The sequence below is a fragment of the Corvus moneduloides genome, chromosome W, assembly GCF_009650955.1.
Source record: "Corvus moneduloides isolate bCorMon1 chromosome W, bCorMon1.pri, whole genome shotgun sequence".
Classification (NCBI taxonomy): Eukaryota; Metazoa; Chordata; class Aves; order Passeriformes; family Corvidae; genus Corvus; species Corvus moneduloides.
In genome coordinates this window covers 20,285,574-20,303,596 of record NC_045510.1, presented here as the reverse complement: position 1 = coordinate 20,303,596, position 18,023 = coordinate 20,285,574, and the positions used below count along the sequence as shown (strand labels likewise).

Below are 18,023 nucleotides of genomic sequence, written 5' to 3'. Positions count from 1 at the left end.
CCATCCTTTATTAGTCCTTCTATTACTGGTTTCAAGCCTTCTCGTCCTTCTAAGGATATAGGGTACTGATGTACACGTATGGGACATTCTTCTTTCTCAGTTGTGACCCTTATGGGGTCAATATCCAGTCCTCCCCTATTCCCTTCCCCAGCCCAAACTTCCTTGTTAATTTTCTTTTCATCTTCTTGACCAAGTTTTAAAATTTTAGCTGTCATTTTCCCTTCTTCTGGTATAACTCCTATTCCCAACTCTGAGGGAGGTATCTTTTCAGCTTTTTACCAGCTAGCACTTGTAGTTCAATGCCTTAGCCTCGAGCAACCCAGAGAGGTAGCACAGGCAATCTAGCATTTTAGTAGCTCTAAAATCGGTAACTGTATCAGCTGCAAAGCAAATACCTCTAGCAGAAGCAAAGAGGGAGAAATATAGCTCTCTGCTCGCTCAATTTTCTGCAATTAGAAGCTTTCAAAAGAAACAGACAAGAGATGTTCGCAGAAAGGGTAGCAGAGCCAAAAGAGGGCGGGGCCTCCCTTGATCTTCTCTTTTATTCGGCGAAGGGGAAAGGGGAGGACTGGGGGTGGACCCGGGGTGACCGGCCAATCAGACACTGCTAAAGAGTTTGAGTTACATTTGGTTTTGCCCACACTTTGAACAAAGGAGCTCAGAGCACATGGCAGAGGCAAGCGTCTTTGGGAGGGGGAGGGGAAGCTCAGAACAGGCAGCAACAATGGATAACCTGTGTGATAGAGGGCTGGGCACTCACCAACTGTATGAACTTTACAAGGGGAAGTGCCAGATTGTGCACCTGGGATGGGGCAACCCTGCATGTATAGACTGGGGAACAAGACACTGGACAGCAGCCCCACAGAAAGAGATCTGGGGGTCCTGGTTGATGGCAAGTTGAATATGAATCAGCAGTGTTCCCTGGCAGCCAGGAGGGCCAACCATATCCTGAGGCATATCAGGCACAGCATTGCCAGCTGGTCAAAGGAGGTGATTGTCCCGCTCTACTCTGCACTGGTGTGGCCTCACCTTGAGTCCTGTGTGCAGTTTTTGGCACCACAATGTAAGAAAGATATAAAGCTATTAGAGAGCATCCAAAGGAGGGCTATGAAGGTGAAGGGCCTGGAGGAAAAGCCATATAAGGAGCGGCTGAGATCACTTGATTTCTTCAGCCTGGAGAAGGGGAGACTGAGGGGAGACCTCATTGCAGTCTACAACTTCCTTGTGAGGGGAGGAGGAGGGGCAGACACTGACCTCTTCACTCTGGTGACCAGTGACAGGACCTGAGGGAATTGCATGAAGCTATGTCAGGTGAGGTTAAGGTTGAATATTAGGCAAAGGCTCTTCACCGAGAGGGTGGTTGGGAACTGGAACAGGGTCCCCAGGGAAGTGGTCACAGTCCCAAGCCTGCCAGTGTTCAAGAAATGTTTGGACAACGCTGTCAGGCACATGGTGTGATGTCGGGGTCCCTTCCCCCCACCATGTAGCCCTGGGAGAGGGGCTCTGGGAGAGAGACGGGGTTTCCCTGGCCCCTGGTCAGCCTCGTTCCCCATTGGTTGTTTTGTGTTTCCCTGCGCGGGCAAGGACCCTCGGTCCCACGATTGTAAGAGTTCCTCAGCAGATCCTGGCCATGCGGCTGGAGAAATAAACATCTCCGAAACATCTATCAAGAATCGGTCCATATATATTTCTTTTCCACGGGACTCCTTGTTTGGTATGCGTGTTACAGTGTGATTCTTAGGGCTGTCCTGTGCAGGGCCAGGAGATGGACTTTGATTATCCTTGTGGGTCTCTTTCAACTCTGGATATTATATGATAGTGTCCATGGTTATGTCCATCCCTCAATCATGAGCCCATGTATATGTTGTAACTCTTCTTTGATGTCCTGAGGTGTCATGGGCCCACCAAGCTAGAAAAAAATTCGCCCTTGTGTCACCAATCCAAATCCACCTGAGCCACTCCAGTCTTAGCATCCTGATCCACCTGCTGGTTGTTGTGATGCCCTTCAGCGGCCTAACTCTTGGGTACATGACCATCTACGTGATGCACCTTCACAACCAGGTTCTTCACTCAGGCAGAAATATCTTGCTACATTGCAGCAGCCCAGATGGGTTTACCCCTATGCTGCCAGTTATTCTGCTTCCATTGCTGCAACCACCCCACAGGGCACTTGCCACCATCCATGAATCAGTATAAAGTATTGGCCATCTTTCTTGTTCAGTCATGTCTAAGGCCAACTGGATGTCTTTCATCCCTGCAAACTGACTCAATTCACCTTCTTCAGCAGTTTCTGTGACTTGTAGGGGACTCTATTCAGCTGCTTTGTATCTCCTATGCTTTCCCACAAGACTGCAGGATCCATCAGTAAACTAAGGCATATTGCTTCTCACTTTCTGGTAATTTATTATATAGTGGGGCCTCTTCAGCCTGTCACCTCCTCTGGTGACATTCCAAACTCTTTGCCTTCTGGCCAGTCCATGATCACTTCTAAGATTCCTAGACACCTGGGATTTCTTATTTGAGCCCATAGTGTGATCAGTGTGACCCATTTACTCCATGTAGCATCTGTTGCATGATGTGCAAAGGAAAACCCTCCCTTTGAACATTCAGCCCAACATGGGTAACCAGGGTGCCAGGAGGAGCTGTGCTTCAGTACCAATCCCTTCTGAAGTAGCTCAAACCCCTTTGTAAGCTGCCAGTATCTCTTTTTTCAGTTGGGGTGTAGCAGGCTTCAGATCCTCTGTATCCCCAACTCAAAAAACCTAGAGGTTGACCTCGAGTCTTCCCTGGTGCTTTCTGCCAGAGGCTCCAGGTAGGGCCATTTTCCTGGGTTGCATTGTAGAGTACTTTTACATCTTGCCCTGTTCAGACTGGCCCAAGAGCTACTGCATGAACTATCTCCTGTTTGATTTGTTCCAAGGTTTGTTGCTGCTCAGGGCCCCATTTGAAATCCTTCTTCTTCTGAGTCACTGGACAGAGAGGGCTGACAGACTAATTTGGAATGTGCATTCTCCAAAATCCTACAACACCTGAAAAAGCTCTTGTTTGTTTTTTGTTACGTGGTAGAGACATTGCTGTTATCTTGTTAATCACATCCATTGGGATCTGACGGATGTCCACCTTGTCATTTTGTTCCCTAAAACCTGGATGTCCTGTATAGGTCCCTTTATGTTGTTTTACGGCAAAACCCACTTTCAGAAGGATTTGGACTATTTTCTTCCCTTTCTCAGAAGCTCATTTTGCTGTGTTCCCCCATACAATGGTATCATCAATGTATTGCAGATATTCTTGAGCTCCACCCTGTTCCAGTGCAGTCCAGATCAGTCCATGGCAGATGGTAGGGCTCTGTTTCTACCCTTGGGGCAGTCAGTTCCAGGTTCTAAAGCCTTGCTTTTGCTCGAGTTTCTTAAAGGAGCTTAGGGGTTTTTTTATACCCTGAGGTAGGTGCATGGGAGAAATGCAACAACCTTCTCAGGAGGTTAAACAACAAAGTTTTACTGGCAAACTTTAGAAAATAAGGGTTCTTGGCAAATTTTAAAGCAACATTCAATCAAAATAAAGTATTTCACAAAGCATTGACTTGGCAAACTCTAATCCATCCAACTTTAAGTTACCCAGATTTTGAGAAGAGGAAATTAAGAGAAGAGAGATATTAATATTCACCGCTTGAATTCCAGCACAATCTCAGCTACTATAAAATCCAAAACAGTGGGCCATGACTGTGTGTCTTTGTGCAACTGCTTTTATCTGCTTTGGTCTCCTGCGGCCCTCCCCTCCACCTGGGGCTTCTGGTGTGCCAGTGGCTGATAGCCTCCAGGAGGGAGGGGGGTGGAACAGTGCACTGTCCCACTTTTCACAGAACTTGCCCTGCCCACACACATACACACACACATATTTCAGTTGTTTAGAGCCAGTAATCATTTTCTCCCGTCACTCACACAGGTGTATTGGACAGCCCTTCACATGAAAGCAAACTGTGGCCTGCACTCTGCATTAGCGTTAATAATATCAATTGTGGCACCACTTAGCTGCCTTTGACTCCAGTTCATATTGAAGTTTCAGCATGTCGGGTATGGCAGCACTTGGCAGCAGTGTGACTTCATTCAGGCCATGATAATATACTGTTAGTCTCCATTCTTTGTTTGACTTTCATGCTGTCCATATGGAGCTTTTAAAGTGTGAACAGGTCCTGCTGATCACTCCTTGGCTCTCCAGTTGACAAATCAACTTATGGATGGGAATCGGAGTTGTGGTTGGTGTGATATTGTTGCCGGTGCACTGTTGTGGTAGCAATCAATACCTGCTGTTCTTCGACCTTCAGAAACTCCACAGCTCCAGGGTCCTCTGAGAAACCAGGAAGGGTAGACATCTGCATAATTTCCTGTGTCTCCATGGCAGCTATACTGAAAGCCTACCGATACCCTTTTGAATCCTTGAAATATCCTCTCCTGAGATAGTTTATGCCAAGGATACATGGAGCCTCTGATGCAATCACAATGAGGTGCTTTAGCCACTCATTCCCACTCAGGCTGATTTCAGTCTGCAATACAGTCAGCTGTTGGGATCCCCCTGTCACTCCAGAAATACAAATGTATTCTGTCCCTCCAGAGCTTGAGGACATTAGGGTACACTGTGCACCAGTGTCTACTAAAGCCTTGTACTCCTGTGGGGCTGCTGTGCCAGGCCATTGAATTCACACAGTCCAGTAAACCTGGTTATCCCTCTCTTCCACCTGGCTGGAGGCAGGGCCCCTCTAAAACAGATCACAAGATTCCCTGCTTACTTGTAGAAATGGACTTCACCTTCTCTCCATGGAGTCAGTAGTATGATCAGACCTTCCATTGTGCTTGAAAAACTGTCTGCTGGAGACTGGAGCAGCAAATTTTTTGGCTGAACCCCCATTAGTGATTTTTTTTCCCTGCAATTCCTGCACATGTACCTCTAAGATCAAGGTAGGCTTTTCATCCCACTTTGTCATGTCCTTTCCGTGGTCCCTGTGGTGGGTTGACCTTGGCTGGATGCCAGGTACCCACTAAGCCATTCTATCACTCCCCAACTGGACAGGGGAGAGAAAAAAAGATGGAAAACAACTAGTAGGTTGAGATAAGGCAGTTTATTAAAGCAAGAGCGAAAGCTTGCGTGTGCATAAACAAAGAGAAAAAAAGTTTATTCTTTACTTTCCATCAGCAAGTGATGTTCAGCCACTTGCTGGGAAGCAGGGCTTCAGCACGTGTAGCAGTTGCTCTGGAAGGCAAACATTGTAAATGATGAATGCTCTCCATTCTTCCTCCTTCCCTTAGCTTTTATATCTGAGCTGACATCATATGGTATAGAATATCCCTTTCGTTAATTTGGGTCAGCTGGCCTCGTTGTGTCCCATCCCAGGATCTTGCCTGCTCCCAGCCCCCTGATGAGGGGGGAAACATTGAGAGTCAGTGCTGATGCTGTGCCAGTGCTGCTCAGCAGTAGCCAAAACACTGGTGTGTTATCAGCACCTTTCTGGCTACCAATGTGAAGCACAGCACTATGAAGGCTGCTATGGGGAAATGAACTTCATCTCAGCTAGACCAAATGCAATCCTCCAGGTAAAACCACAGGGTACTCCATGGTGTGTACCTTCTATATCCTCTCTCCTGAGCAAAAGGACACCTGCTGTCAACTGCTGAGATACAGGCCTGTACAGGTGGGGAGTAGGACATAGTTTCTCTGAATTGCTGGAACTCCTGGGACAGTTCCTTCACAGCAGAGACAAGGGAGAAAGAAATACTGTCTTCATATTCCTGGAGTTGAAAAACTGCTTCATCCATTGTTGGTGGCTCATCATCTTTCCAAATTAATGTTGCCAATGGGTTGATATGTGATGTTGGTGTGCTCTGTACAAATTTCTCCTACATGGGTCATAGACATAGGACTTCATCCGTCTGTGGATAATTTCCCATTCCTCAGGTCATAATAAATCATCTCTTGCACAGCCAACTCCCTCAGGTATTGGTTATCTTTCTCTATTGCAGTTCATTTGCCTGGGTGACGTGGAGTATCTTCCTTGTAGGGATACCTTTCCCTCACACTTGATACCAGTCACCTCCAGAGGCTAAGGACTTGTGTCTTTTTTCCCATTGTTTTGTCAATGACTGGTTCCTTAGCAAGTGATCCCAGCTGCCTGGCTTCCTTATCCTCCAATTCCAAACTGTTAGCCCAGCATTGGAGCAGTCAGATGGTAATATGCTCACCTGGATGATGGCTAAAATCTTTTTCTGTCTCCCACAGCTCACTTGAGGATAGGGATCAAGTGAGGGTTACCTCTTCTGTGTCTTCCTCCTGTTTTTGTGATGGCCTTGGTAATGGCATTGAAAATGGCCCTTGTGATGACCATGCTGCTTCACCCTCTTTGCCCTCGGCTCTCTTCACCCTCCTCTTCCTTCTTGATCTTCTTGTTCTACTTCACTAAAGCTCTTTTACCATGTGACTTTCACATGCATTTCTTCTGTTTCTGTGCAGGGACAACTGACACCAGCACGTGTTGGTTCTCTGGTTCAGTGGCAGTGTCTGTTGCCAGGGTTGGAGTAACTGCAGGGCCTGTGATGGGGGTTGGAGTACCTGCAGTGTCTGTCACAGTGGTTGGAGCAGCTGCAGGGAGTGTCATCTTATTGTCAGATCCAAAGACCTTCTTTTCCCCCTGAGAGCACTTAGCAGTGTTGAATGTGGCTCCGCGGGATAGGCCTGGGTCATGCCCCAGCACTGTGCAGTGATTTGTGTCTCTTTGGAATTGCCAGGGTAATGGTACACCTTTTCCAAATATTTTACTAATTTTTCTGGATTCTGCACTTGTTCAGGGGTGAGGTTCAAACACACTGGAGGTGCCTACTGCCCTAGGTACTTGCCCATATAATCCTACACACCCCACCACTCTGAGCTATCCAGCCTTGGGGCAGATCTCTGGGTGATGTTCTTAATTATTTTTTCTGACCCTAAACAAGACATGAACCATATTCAGCAACATGCTGGCTCCTAGCAAAAAGACCAGGTTGGTTTCAAGGGTATTCAAAGGATATTCAAAATCTTTAAAATTCTCAAATGCTACTGTAATTGGCCTGGAGAAGGAAGGAAAGAAGGAAGATGTAGGAAGGTATCTCCCCCATAGGTTGGCTCTCCAAGGAGAAAAGACCAAAGGTGTGATTATTAATTGTTCCCAGTAGATGTATCCCAAAGTCCAGAGGTGCCTGCAATACTGAATACATACACGAGGTTGGTGTCTTGACCAGCAACACTATCATATCAATACTACAAGTTACCCCACAATGATAGTCTTAGCCCAGGCACCGAGGACAATAAACATCACCACGGAGAACACATACTGCAAGTAATGTATTACCAGTATTATAGAACACCACTCTGAGAACAAGCATAACAACTGTGGGAGCAAATAAATCAGCATTGTAAGCAGTGACTATTAAGCCAATACAATGAATGCTTATGACAAGTTTGTTTGAACACACTCTGGTCAGATCTGTTGTTATCTCAACCCTTTGTGCCTCATGTTGGGCACCAAAAAGGATTGTTGTGATTTAGGCCCAGCTGGCAACCAAGCAATGTTGAGCTGCTTGCTCACTCCCCTCACCCTGGTGGAATGGGGAGGAGAATCAAAAGTAAAACTTGTAGGTTGAGATAAGAACAGTTTAATAATTGAAACAAACTAAAATATAAAAATAGCAATAACAGTAAATAAAAAAAGAGAGAAAACCCAAGAAAAAGAAGTGATGCTCAATATAGTTGCTCACCACCCACTGACTGATGCCAAACCAAACCCCATCCCCAAACTGTGATTGCCTCCTAGTCCCCCCTATTCCAGATAACTCCCCTGGTTTATATAGTGGGCATGATGTTCCATGGTGTGGAATATCCCTTTGGCCAGTTTGGGTCAGCTGTTCTGCCTATGGTCCCTCCCAGCTTTTTGTGCAGCTCCTCACTGGCAGAGCATGAGACATTGAAAAGTCCTTGACTTGGGTAAGCACTACTTAGCAACAACCAAAACATCAGTGTGTTATCAACACTATTCTCATACAGAATCCAAAACACAGCACTATACCAGCTACTGAGAAAAAAATTAATTTCAGCCCAGCTGAAACCCAGACAACATCACAAAACCCAAATAAAAACTGGTATGGATAAATAGTTTTGTACTGCTGAATTAGGTGAAGTACAGTGTTTGTTTCCACTTGGTTTGTATATGTCTTTACAGTGTATACTTCATAGCAGTATATGGTATTGTTTTGTTAATAACTGTGGACTTAGTATAGATAACATCTGTCATATTTATGCTAGTGATGTTCCTGCCTGAGAGAGAAATAAAAAATTGTGAATCTTGTTTTCTGTAGGCCTGTATTCTGTCTTGTGTCCTAGTGTCCTGTTCAATATTTCCTTAATACAAAAAAGAAAATCAAAATTTGAAAATAACTTCACTGTAGACAAGTTTTAGTTCTGCAATGGGCATAGCAGCACAAGCACACTTAATAGTTGCAATTTACAAACATGAGTCGATCTGCTGTGAACTGCCCTGACTTACCTCTGTAGAGAAAAAAAGAAATACCATTTAGAGTAGTGACAGAGAATGGTTTAGCAAGCAAAAGTTTCAAGTTCCCCCTCCCTCAGAATACTCTTGAAGGTTTTGAAGCATATAAAAACACTTAAACCTCCATATGTGATTTGCCTTAAGCACTTGAACAAGTATTTTTCAAGCAGATACCACTATGAAGCTTGTTTCATGAATACCTCAGGCTTGAGAGCTATATAGCAGGAAGGATGTTGTGTCAATGCAGTCAGCTATGACTCATGAGACCTGACCTGGCTATGGACTTCCTCAGTAACTGTAGCCAAGTAAATGTTTCTTTGTGTAAACTGTTTAGAATTTATGAACTAGTATTAGCTGGTTTTATACAGAAAAAATTGTGACACTTGAATACTTGCAATTGCCTTTATTTCAGCAGGTGTCTTGCAAGAAAGCTTTGGGAGGCATACAGAAATGATGTTTGGTGACCATAGAATCATTTAGGGTGGAAAAGATCATTGAGTACAACCATTAATCCAGCACTACCAAGTCCACCGTTGTCCTAGTTATGGCTAGGAAAGAGTTAATTTTCTCACAGTTGTCATGAGGGGGGTGGAGCCTGGAGCCATGAGTGTGTCTGGGTTGTTTATTCTATATCACATCATCGCTGGAGGTCGTGGCTTCAGGTGGAAGTGTAGCAATTGGGAAAAACACAGACCCTGTTCTAAGTCAACAGAATTGCTTTATTAAGCATACACGAGTATTTATAGGATTCTTGTTAATAAGACAATTATGGGGTGACATAACGTATTTAGGATACCAGCTGCGGTAGGTGACCACCTGAAAAGCGCGTCCCACCAGTTATGACTTGCATCTTGTTTTACTCTTTGCAAGATTCTGCTGATTTCTTGTGTGTCATGATGGATGGTGACTAAGGTCTTTTTTTTTTCCGTTTCTTCGGATTTCTCCTAAAATCTCAATTAGGTCCTGATGTTTCACTAATTGCTTTACTAATGTTAGGTCCATCCCAATAGGTGTGGGTAGCAATTTATGGTAAATGGTGTAGTTAGACCTTATCAATTGATGAGACGCAACCAGTGCTAAATACGAAAAGTCACACCCAACAATCTTGGTAAAATTACAAATACAAAAATTAGAGTGATTCCTGGCAGCTACATTTATATTACTGTCATCGATCATCATAAAAGTGCAGATAGTTCTTAAGCACACACAGCCTTGACCAATATATACAAGTACAGTTTTCGGTGTAGTGTCTGGGTGGATCTCGAAGTGACAAATGCCTTGTTCTGCATCAAGACATATGTCTTTAGCATCAAGTGTATTACTTTCACAGATAAATCCTTGTTGTTTCCGTGTGACGCAAGATTCTAAATTTACCGTTTGCCATTTTTCTCCTACCATCCGGGCCCATACTCTGTTCAGAGGGGTAAAAAACTGTTCCTTCATAGTTTAGTCCCAATGCGACAACAGGATGCATTACATAAACTGTGGCATTACGTATAGTCAGCACAAAGGCAGTGGCTGTATCAGTCATTGGGTCATAGGTGAAATTTACCAAGGTCCACCAGGATTGGAGCTTTCTTTCTAACTTAATAGCATTATTCCAGACAGCTCCTCGGATTTCAATAGGGAAAACATCTTCATTTCCTTCTCTTATAATTAAGGAAGCTGTGGACTGCATCCATAATTGGGCTTGTATGTAGCTAAGGGCTAATGAGACATTGTCCTGAGCTATGCCAAGTGTGTTTAATATCAGTTCGTGGTCCAGGTCACTGCTTGCCGTGGCAAATTTATTCATCAGTATCTCTGAATCAATTCCATTTATGACTCCCAGTCCTGTACCCAGCATGCCAGTCAGGTCTCTCTGCATTCTGTCTTTGAGGGGGATTTACTTCTGCAGCCAGGCTGTCCACCTTTCAAAGGATGTTTGTATTAATGGGGAACAGGCTGGTTGGATCTCAGAAATATTAATTTGCATTCCTCACTACATAAGGGCCAATCTCATAAATCTTTGGTTCAGGTTTAAGTGATGTGACCTGGCTTTGGATCCGATTGCCGGTGTAGGTCGTAGTAGGCCTAGCCATGGCATTTATCTGGAATTTGAATGAGAGCCCATTACTGTCCTGGGCCCAAAGACAAACCACTTTAACGGTCTGTACTAATGTAAAATTATACCAACAATCTACTTCACTTGAATGACTACAGATTTCATTATGTTTGTCTGTACGAGTAGTTGAGACACTAATTTGGGTTGCTTTTTATGAGTAGTTCTGTTAATCATTCGGCATCCTATTTTGATTTCTTCTCCTACAGTTCCCTGAAGCTGCCAAGTTTTTTGTTTTTCCCATTCTTGCTTTGTATACACTTGGTTTCCGTGCATGACCACAGTCAGCAGGTTTAAATCCTTTAAATCAGAATATTTCCCCATGAGTCCAGTAAACCGCATAAAGGCTTGGGACCATATGTCTTCTCTCCTATGAATAACTTCCCAACTGGAGGTTACAATTATGACTGAAAAAAACCAATTTTCTGGGTTATACTTGCATGCCACCCTAACATTTTCATTTTGTTCGGGTAAACTTCAATTTCAGTTCATCATCCCCAGGGGTTACTTTCCAAGGGGCGTCTGGAGCCTTCTTTACTTGGGTATGGTGAATCCAGGCACTCTGTTCTCTGATCTTAATTGCGGTGTAAGTGGTGAGAAGCACCTGGAATGGTCCTTCCCACTGTGGTTCCAGAGTCTTTTCTGTAAGAGACTTAACATATACAAAATCTCCAGGCTGAATGTCATGTACAGGACCGTCCAAGCCTCAGCCTCGACTTCGGGTTCTGGCCACATGTTTTCCAATTTCTCTAAGCTGTTTGTCTAAAGCAATCATATAGATGGTTAGCATCTCTTCCCCAATTTGGGTAGATATGCCTTTCTGTACCCCATATGGTCTCCCATAAAGTATTTCAAAGGGGCTTAGCTTTTCTTTAATTCTGGGCTTGGTAACAATGCAAGTGGAAGAGATTGGGGCCAGGGTAAATTAGCTTTTTGCCCTAATCTCACAATTTGCTGTTTAATCAAACGATTCATTTTCTCTACTTGACCACTCGACTGGGGGTGGTATGGAGTGTGGAGTTCCCAATCTATGCCTAAATGTCGGCTAATTTGTTGTACCACCCCTGAAAGAAAATGTGGTCCCCTATCTGAGGACATTGTGGCTGGAACTCCGAAGTGCGGTATTATTTCTTGTAGTAACGCTTTGGTTACTTCTCGAGCCTTAGCAGTTCTAGTAGGAAAAGCTTCTGGCCATCCTGAAAAAGTATCTGTCAGCACCAGTAAATATTGATACCCCCCTTTTCTTGGAAGTTCCATAAAATCAATTTGCCACTGCTGTCCAGGCCCATGGCCCCTCCCAATTTGGCCCATTTTTGGTTTGGGGGTATTTTTGGGATTAGTCTGGAGGCAAAGGTTACACTGTCGAGTTACTTGCACAACAGTTTCGTATAAGTTTCTAGCAATAATTTTCCCAATTAAGTAGCTATATAAGGCATTTGTTCCCCAGTGTGTTTTTTGGTGCTCCTCTCTAACTACTGACCATAGCAGATGAGAGGGAATAACCACTTTTCCTTCTGCAGTAATAGCCCATCTCTCTTGGTTAAATGTTCCCCTTTCATCTTTAATCAATTTCTTGTCCTTTTTATTATATGTTGGCTTACCCTCTAGGGAAATTTGTCCATCTGGGATCAAGGCTCCAGTTGTTGTTACCTCACCTTTTGCTGCTTCTTTTGCCTCTCTGTCCGCCAGTTCATTTCCTTCTTCCAATTCTGAGCTCACCTTTGATGTGCCCTTATGTGCATGATTGCTACCTTCTCAGGTAGCTGGACTGCTTCTAACAGCCGCATTATTTCTTGTGCATGTTTGATGTTCTTTCCATGCGAATTTAACAGTCCTCTTTCTTTCCAAATGGTCCCGTGTGCGTGTACAACTCCAAAGGCATACCTTGAGTCTGTATAGATGTTTATTTTCTTTCCTTTTGCTACCTCTAAGGCATGGGTTAGGGCCATTATTTCATCCTTTTGTGCAGAGGTGTTTGTTGGCAGGGGTCCGGATTCTATCACCTCCCGGCAGGTGGTAACTGCACACCCAGCATGCCGCTTTCCACTGATGACATAGCTGCTCCCATCAGTAAACCAGGTCTCTGTGTTGTCTAAAGGGGTATCCTTTAGATCCGGGCGGCTGGAGTAGGTGGCTTTGACAGTTTCCAGGCAATCATGGTGTACCGGTTCCCCTTGATTTCCACTGAGAAAGGAAGCTGGGTTGACAATGTTAGTTACCACTATTTCTACATCATCTTGTTCTACCATGATGGCTTAATATTTCATTAGCCTTTGTGGGGAGAGCCAGTGCCCGCCTTTCACTTCCAGTACCACGGACACCATGTGGGATACCAGCACAGTCATTTTCTGACCCAAGGTGAACTTGCGTGCTTCTTGGATGTTTAGCACGACTGCTGCAACGGCTCTGAGGCACCCAGGCCATCCTTTGGCTGCTGCATCTAGCTGCTTAGAGAAATAGGCAACTGCCCGTCGGTATGGGCCCAGGTCCTGTGCTAGTATTCCCAGGGCGATCCCTTGCTTCTCATGGGAAAATAGAAAGAATGGCTTACTCACGTCTGGAAGTCCTAGAGCTGGAGCTGACATGAGGGCATTCTTCAGCTGGCTGAAGGCCCGCGTGGCCTCCTTTGTCCACTGGAGATCTCTGCTTTCCTTTGTAATGAGTTCATATAGTGGTTTCACGAGCAGCCCGTAATTGTAAATCCACAGTCTGCACCACCCTGTCATCCCCAGAAAAGTCCGTAACTCTTTCACTGTCTGGGGTTTCGGGGTTTGGCATATCGCTTCTTTGCGATCTTGCCCCAAAGTTCGTTGCCCGGCACTGACATCATAGCCCAGGTAGATCACATTTTGTTTCACCACCTGAGCCTTTTTCTTGGATACCCTGTACCCTTGGAGTCCCAGGAAGTTTAAGAGGCTTACCGTCCAGGCTGTGCAAGCTTCCTCTGTTCGGGTAGCTATTAGGAGATCATCCACATACTGCAATAGCTTCCCTTCTCCTGGTGGGGCTTCCCAGGACTCTACATCTTTTGCAAGCTGTTCTCCAAACAGGGTGGGACTGTTCTTAAATCCCTGAGGCAACACTGTCCATGTGAGCTGGGTTTTTCGCCCACTCTTAGGGCTTTCCTATTCTAATGCAAAAATTTTCTGGCTGGCTTCATGGAGAGGGAGGCAAAAGAAGGCATCCTTTAGATCTAAAACGGTAAACCAAGTTAGCTCTGGTGTTAGGCATGTTAACAGAGTGTAAGGATTTGCTACCACAGGATAGAGATCCTCAGTTATCTTGTTAACAGCCTGTAAATCCTGTACCACCCGGTAAGACCCATCAGGTTTATGGACAGGCAAGATAGGAGTATTGAAATCAGACTGGCACTCTTTTAACAGTCCCAACTGTAAGAATTTTTTCAATTATTGGGCTAATTCCTTCTCTGTCTTCCCTTTTGAGGGGGTACTGTTTAATTCTAACTGGTTGTCTTCCCTCTTTGAGTTTGATCTGTATTGGGGTTGCATTTTTGGCTCCCCCAGGTACATCTGTGGCCCAGACTCCTGGGAACACTTGGCCCATTATCTCTTCCCTAATTTCCTCTACAGGGTCTTTGGTTGTTAATATTAAACTCAGTATTTCCACATACTGTTGGTCATTTACCTCCAGAATAATTTCCCCATTCCTAAAAATAATGGTTGCTTGTAATTGTTCCAATAGATCTCTTCCTAAAAGTGCTTTTGGAGAATTGGGTAAATATAAAAACTTGTGAATACCCCATTGTTTCCCAATTTTATATTTTAACAGCTTGCAAAAATAAGCTTTTTCAGATTGACCAGTTGCTCCATGTTCCACAATATAGTCATCCCCCACAGGCATTAAAGCTTTATTTAAAACTGAATATGCTGCCCCTGTATCAACCAAAAATTCTATTTCTTTTTCCTCTTCCCCCAGCTTCATTATAACCAGTGGATCTGCTAGGGTAAAATCCCCCGGTCCTCTTCAATCTTCTTCAAAAGTCTTTACTACCTCCTCCTATTCTGTTTCTAGCACACTATTTTAGGAATGTGATGCTCCTTGCCACACAAAAGTTTTAAAACAAAATGTTCCTTGCTTTTCCAGCACTCCGGGCACAGATCTCTGCTTGCTAAATAAATAGAATCATAATATCTCCGGCTTCCACAAAATCTACACTGAGCTAAGACCCACAGCCGATGTGGGGCTGGAGTCTTCTTATACCCACACACAAAGCAGGGAGTCCCTTCTACCACTCATGCAGATAGGACACATGAACGGAAGAGTCGGGGCTATACTTCGACCATATAACTACTGAGGGATGAGGCAACGACCTCCCTCCCTGCTTAGCCACTGTTGCTTCTATCTCCGTCTCCTAGTTTTATCTCGCTTCCACCCAAACCTTTCTTCGCACTCTCTCACAGTTCTTTCCCAGTTTTCTTCCCGAACCTCCCAAATCTCAGGTACCAAATGTGACTTTCCACACACAATCTTTAAAATCTCAGGCTCAAAATCAACTTCACTAGAGTACCCCTGATAGCACTGAGAACACAGGCTCTGCCGCCTGGCAGAAGAGCAGTACCACCTTCTCTTACAAACTTTACACTGTATTAATACCCATGCAACATGCCACCCTCCCGTTGAATAAAAAGTTCTGACACACCCACACAAACAAGCTATTCCACGTACTCTTTCAAACCCTAAATCCTCTGCTGTTGGTTGTTTCCAGTCTAAAACCACTAATCTTCCTGCAGCGGTTCTGTATGTTCCCTCTAAAGGAACTTGTTCGCCTCTCCTCTCTATCCAATGTCCTATTGGATTTATAAATTCCTACAAATCCAGACCGAACCACTGAGGGGGAGGGGTTCTTCTAAACTCTCGCCTAGCCACAATTCCAAAATCAACAATCAAGCACTACCTCAAACAAATGCTTCAATACTACACACTCAAACAATACATGGCAACATGCACGTCCCCGATTTACAAACGAATAGGCAAGCTAATACACAGCCACATACACATAAAAGCAATCCAACAACAACCAATATCCACACAGACATATAAGCAACACAACAACATTCAAACCAGCTACTAGTATCAAAAATATTCACAACACTCACTTGTAATAGCTTCAGGGTCCCGCTTATATTTTCCCAACACAGTAACAAGTTCTGGTGGGACCCTGCCCTGGAATCACCCGATCCGCTCTCAGGATCACCGGCAGCCACTCTGTCGGTCGGCGATTCCCCCTGCCAGCTCCCGTAGCCAGTTGCTTGCAAGCCCCACCTTTACCTCACAGGGACTGCGCTGCGCGCGGGACGTCTCCTCGCGGCTTACCAGCAGCCCTGGGCTTGCGTATGACTTATAGGCACCCTAAATGCAAAACATACCGTTTATCCGCAGTTCCAGCAGGTCATTGTCTATCCGTTGCAGTGAGCGAGCCGAGGGGTGGAGTTCCTTCAGGAAAGCCCTGGGGTGTGCCTAGAACATCCGCTCCTCAGCCAATCCTGCGATCGGACAGAGTTTCTCCTGGCTGCTTGCCAAAATGATGAGTGGGAAAGACTCCACTACTAGAATAAGTAGTAAAGTAGGTATGTTTATTCCAGTGCTGGGACACATAGGGGATAGCTCCTCCAAAACCATGCGTGCCGACAGCTGCATTCAGCTTGGTATTTATCGGGTGTCCTGGGTTGCAGTGTATTCTATTACCATCCCCATCAGCCGTTGAAATCAGGTGGGGCAGTGTTTCCTTGCCTCCTCCCCCCAGACTATCTTGCTGTTAATGGCCCATCATTGTCCTGCTGCATGACTCAGAGATAACTCCCTCCGGACTATCTTCTGTTAATGAGCCTCATCAACACTTGGCCTCATGACTCATTACCCCATTGTGAGATGCTCCACCCAGAGGGAGGAACCAAGCATCCCATCCTGGATATAAGCTGGGACTCTGAACACCAGAGACAACGCCTTTCCACTGGATTTCCAGAGGACAGGAGCTACACAGCCACCACTGGACCTTCTGAGGAGGAGCAGACCCTTTTTTTCTACAGGATCGCCACTTCGGGAGGACTGCAGCCACCATTCTACCAGACTGCTACCACCACCCTGACTAACAGGGTGCCAGGTTGTATCCTAACTCTGTCAGTTTAACCCAGTGTTATCTGCTTTTATTGTTTTTTTCTTTCCCCCTCCTTTTATTTCCCTATTAAATTGTTATTCTGACTTGGTGTCTCCCACTAGTTTTCAAACTAGTACATCGGGTTACAAGTTCCATATTCATTGAGTTTCCCAATATGCTTATACATATTCATCGCCTAGCCCCACCTAGCCTTGCTTCGTATTACAATGAGCCCAAAAGTCATTTATATCCACGTTGCGCTTGCGCAGTGTTGTCTGGTGGTCGTGGGCCGGCGTCTCTGAGATGAAATAAGAGTCTTCCTCAGATGAAGTAAGGAGTCTTCCTCATCCTGAACTTCTCACCTTTTCTCCCTGCGCATGCTCTTTATGCCCCTGGGCTAAGTCCAAACTTCAAGACTGGTTTGGGTTAGTTTTAGGTTAAAAACAGGATCTTTGGTCAAGATTCCTTCACCTTATCAATAGTCTCATATCTTCTCATCCTGCTTTGGTAGGTGAGGAGGGATCTTTTCAGCTTTTTACCGGCTAGGCTAGTGGTTTAATGCCTTAGAAAGCCTCGAGCAGCCTAGAGAGGTAGCATGGGCGATCTAGCCCTTTAGTAGCTCTAAAATCGGTACCTATATCAGCTGCAAAGCAAATACCATCAGCAGAAGCAAAGAGGGAGAAATACAGCTCTCTGCTCGCTCAATTTCCCGCAGTTAGAAGCTTTCAAAAGAAACAGACAACAAGATGTTCGCAGAAGGGTAGCAGAGCCAAGAGAGGGCGGGGCCTCCCTCGATCGTCTCTTTTATTCGGAGAAGGGGAAAGGGGAGGACTGGGGGCGGACTCGGGGTGACTGGCCAATCAGACTCTGCTAAAAAGTTTGAGTTACATTTGGTTTTGCCCACACTTAGAACAAAGGAGCTCAGAGCACATGGCAGAGACAAGTGTCTTGGGGAGGGGGAAGGGAAGCTCAGAACAGGCAGCAACAGGTAGGCACAATAAGTGTTGGGCAAGCGGTATGCATTGCTTCTAACAAACCCATTCTTAGTAAATCATTTAACCTCTGCTTCCCCATCCCCCTGATTCACGTAAATTTAGTCCCTTAAACCAAGTTTTCAGATTAAGCCAGGTAAAGTCACTAGCAAGTATATCATAGAAACTCTGTGCAGACATGGTTTGCAGTTTTTGAGATTGTTTTCTAAGGCTATCTCTTAATGCATTTATGTTTTTATCCATATT

General features: G+C 45.0%; 1 protein-coding gene and 1 long non-coding RNA gene across 2 annotated transcripts in view; both read left to right on the top strand.

Annotated features, from left to right (window-relative positions):
* Positions 1-18,023, top strand: part of LOC116437438 (ceramide transfer protein-like) — a 230,223-nt gene that overhangs the window by 31,321 nt on the left and 180,879 nt on the right. The gene's annotated exons all lie outside the window — the stretch shown is intronic.
* Positions 1,643-14,067, top strand: LOC116437439. Its single transcript, XR_004237301.1, has 3 exons — positions 1,643-1,730; positions 7,753-7,754; positions 14,054-14,067. It is a non-coding gene; the product is annotated as an uncharacterized LOC116437439 (long non-coding RNA).